The sequence below is a fragment of the Jaculus jaculus genome, chromosome 7 (genome assembly GCF_020740685.1).
Source record: "Jaculus jaculus isolate mJacJac1 chromosome 7, mJacJac1.mat.Y.cur, whole genome shotgun sequence".
Taxonomy (NCBI): domain Eukaryota; kingdom Metazoa; phylum Chordata; class Mammalia; order Rodentia; family Dipodidae; genus Jaculus; species Jaculus jaculus.
This window is the reverse complement of record NC_059108.1, coordinates 76,318,828-76,322,976: the sequence shown is the minus strand read 5'-3', so window position 1 is coordinate 76,322,976 and position 4,149 is coordinate 76,318,828. Positions and strand designations below refer to the sequence as shown.

The window sequence follows — 4,149 nt, the reverse complement described above, 5'->3', positions numbered from 1 at the left end:
GTTGCAGGTATTCCCCATGGAGTTGTGGGAGCAGAATTCAGTTACACTTTAGGGGTGTGTGGGGGTAGTGTGGGGAGTGGTTGCCTCTGGGCATGACCTCACCCATGATAGATTTTCAGTATCAGCCATATATTTCCCTACTATGGAGCAGGCCTCCAGGCCACAGAGAGTGTGGTTGGTTTCCCCTATAACAGATATGCCGTTATTACACCTGTTGGCTCACTTGGCCTAGCTGGACAAGCTTAAGGATTTCAATGTCCACTGTTGTTAGTCTCAACTTATAACTTCTCTCTTTCCCATATAGCTGCATGCAGCTTGTCTTTTGTCAGCTTTCTGTCAGCTGTCTACAGAGAGGTTTTCAGCTCATCTCCAGCAGGATCTCTCAGTATCTTTGCAGACCAAGTATGTGAAGTCTTCAGCAATAGAATCTTACCATCTATTCCTGGTGGGAAACCAAGAGCATTGGCAATGTTCTCTAATGTTTTGGGGGCATAGGGACCTCCCAGGCCTACAGCTCTTCCCTGGTAATAAAATTTTTCTAGTGGAAATCCATGTCTCTGGATGCACCATTGTATAAAAATATAGATTACATATGACTTATTCATACCTTCTTAGATTTTGATTAACCTTGCTCCCCATACTTCCTTTATTCAATCTCTTCCCTTGACCTCACTTAGCCATTTACACCCCCAGAAATTATATATATATCAACTTAGGTCCTCCACTCTCTTCCTTCCTTCATAACCCTAGCTGTGACAGAGTTTTATTCCAATTCATATAGAAGTCCAAACATTTGTAGCTAGGATCCACATATGAGAGAGAACATGCAATTCTTGGCTAAATTGGCCTGGGTAATCTCACTAATTATAATTCTTTCCAGATCCATCTATTTCCCTCCTAATTTCATGATTTCACTTTTCTTTGCCACTGAATAGAACTCCATTGTATTAATGTACCATATCTTCATTATCTACTTGTCTGTTGAGAGACATCTAGTATGGTTCCACTTTCTAGCTATTTAAATGCAGTGACAATAAACATGGCTATGGCTGGGCATGGTAGTGCACACATTTAATCCCAGCACTCCGGAGGTGGTGGTAGGAGGATTCCCCTGAGTTTGAGGCCATGCTGAGACTACGTAGTTAATTCCAGCTCAGCCTGAGCCAGAGTGAGATCCTACCTCAAAAAAAACAAAACACACATACACACACACAAACAAAACATGGCTATGCAGGTATCTATAAGGTAGTCAGATGAGTCCTTAGGATGCATGGTTAGGAGTGGTATATGTGGGTCACATGTTAGACCTATTTTTAGCTGTCTCAGGAACCTATACACTGATTCCCATAATGGCTGTACCGGTTTACATTCCCATCAACAGTATAGAAGTGGTCCTCTTTTTCTACATCCTTGACAGCTTTTATTGTCATTTGTTTTCTTAATGATGGCCATACTGACAGGAGTAAGATAGAATCTCAAAGTAGTTTTAATTTGTTTTTCTCTCATGGCTAAGGATGCAGAACATTTTTTTTTTTTTAGATGTTTATAGGTCATCTGTATTTCTTCCTTAAAGACTCTATTTAGTTCCATAGACCATTTTTCTCAATTTTTATTACCATTTCCATGATTATAAAAATATCCCATAGTGATAACCTCCCCATCCCACTTTCCCCTTTTGAAATTCCATTCACCATCATATCCCCTCCCCATCTCAATCAGTTTCTCTTTTATTTTGATGTCATGGTCTTTTCCTCCTCTTATGATGGTCTTGTGTAGGTAGTGTCAGGCACTATGAGGTCATGGATATCCAGGCCATTTTATTTCTGGAAGGATCACATCATACAAAGTCCTACCCTTCCTTTGGCTCTTACATTCTTTCCGCTACCTCTTCCACATTAGATTATGAGCCTTGGAAGGTGTGATCGAGATGTTACTCAGTACTCCAGTCACTTCTTTCCAGCACTATGTTACCTTCTGGGTCATCCCAAGGTCACTGCCATCTGAAAAGAGAAGATTTTCTGCCCAAAGTGAGTGTAGCATTAATATGAGGGTATAAATATTAAGAGAAGTGCTTACTGGACAGTTTGATAAGCATAGTATATACATTTTTCCAAATATCAGCAGATGTTATACCCCTAGGGCTCATGACTACCCCTGTTTTAAGTTTTCAGTATCAGGGATGTGTTTCCTTCCCATGGAGTGGGCCTCCAGTATAATTGGAAGGCAGTTGGTTTCCACCATGACAGACATGCCACTATTGTACCCGTTGGCTCATTTGGGCTGGCTGGCCAATTATAAGGCTTGGAGTCTCCACTGTTGAGTATATTCACTGGTGGTATCTCTTTTTCCCTTCTTCCAGCTTTCTGTCAGCTGGCCTACATGGAGGAGGTTATCAGCTCAGTTCCAACAGGATTTCTCAGTGGCCTTGCAGCCCAAGTATGTGAAGTCTTCAGCAATAGGGTCTTGCCATCTATTCCTGGTGGGAAACCAAGGGTCTCAACAATGGCCTATAATGTTTTGGGGGCATCAGGGACCTCCCTGGCCAACAACTCACTGGAGGTATCCCATCCCTGGCACTGAAAATTTTCTAACAATGATCTATGGTTCCTGAGTGTTCCATTGTCTGAAACCAGAGGATTCCATATGATTTATTTGCACACTATTAGATTTTGATTAGCCCTTCCTCCACCTTTCCTTTACTCAATCTCTTCCCCTGACCTCACTTTGGGCCTCTTCACCCCCCGTAATATATTCTTCTACTTGCATATATACAATACCAACCTATTAAGTACCCTCCTCCATTCCTTTTCTTCCCTTTATATCTCCTTTTAAACTTACTGGCCTCTGTTAGAGTTCTTTCCTTAAAAATATGGAACGCTTCACAAAATAGTATGTCATTCTTGCACAGGGGCCATGCTAATCTTCTCTGTATCATTCCAATTTTTGTATATGTGCTGCCGAAGCAAGCACACATAGACAATTTTTAATAGGATTGTTTCATTTCTTACTTCTTAGGGGGTTTTTTTTGAGTTATTGTATACACTGGATATTAATCTTCTGCAAGATGAAGAGCTGGCAAAAATTTTGTCTTATTTTGTAGGCTACCTCTTTGCTCTATCCACCATGTCCCTTGCTGTAAAAAGCTTTGTAATATCACAGGGTCCCAGTAGTTGATTAGTAGTTTTATTTCCTGAGCAACTGTAGTTATATTCAGAAAGCTTTGGCCAATGCCAATATGTTTAAGTGTTTCCCCCATTTTTTTGTTTAGCAGTTTCAGAGTTTCAGATCTAATATTAAGGACTTTGATCTAGCTGGACTCAATTCTTTGGCATGGAGATAGATGAGGATCTATTTTCATCCTTCTACATGTAGATATTCAGTTTTACCAGCACCATTTTTTTTTTTTTTGAAGAGGCAGGCTGTCTTTTAAAATTAATATTTCTGGCATTTTGTGTCACAGACCAGGTGGCTATAGCTCCCAAGACTTATGTCTGGGTTCTCTATTCTTTTCCGTTGATCTACATATCCATTTTTGTGTCAATACCATGCTTCTTTTGTTACTTTGGCTGTGTAATATAGCTTAAAATTAGGTATGGTGGTAGTACTAGTGTTATTTTTGTTGCTCAAAATAGCTTTGGATATGTAAGTGTTTTTATGCTTCCATATGAATTTTAGGATTGCTTTTTTTCTATTCTAGTTAAAAATGCTTTTGGAATTTTTATGGGAATTGCATTAAGTGTGTAGATTTCCATTTTCACAATATTGAGTCTTCTGATTCAAGAATATGGAATGTAATTTTTATTTCTAGTGTCTTCTGCAATTTTTCTCTTGAGTGTTTTAAAGTTTTGATTGTAGAGATCCTTCAGTTCCTTGGTTAGCTTCATTCCAAGGTATTTTATTTATTTTTTTGAGGCAATTGTAAATTGGAGTGATTCCATGATTTAATCCTCAGCATGTATGTAGTTGTTATATAGGCAGGCTACATATTTCTTTATGTCTATTTTCTATCCTGCTACATTGCTAAAAATGTTTATCAGCTCCAACAGTTTGCTGGTTGAGACATTAGGGTCTTTTTTTTTTCTTTTTATTTATTTATTTGAGAGCGACAGACACAGAGAGAACGACAGAGGGAGGGAGAGAGAATGGGCG

General features: G+C 39.2%; 1 non-coding gene across 1 annotated transcript; it reads right to left on the bottom strand.

Moving 5' to 3' along the window:
• Positions 1-2,863: 2,863 nt before the first annotated feature.
• Positions 2,864-2,970, bottom strand: LOC123462435. The gene has a single exon (XR_006638257.1). It is a non-coding gene; the product is annotated as a U6 spliceosomal RNA (small nuclear RNA).
• Between the last annotated feature and the right edge of the window lie 1,179 nt (positions 2,971-4,149).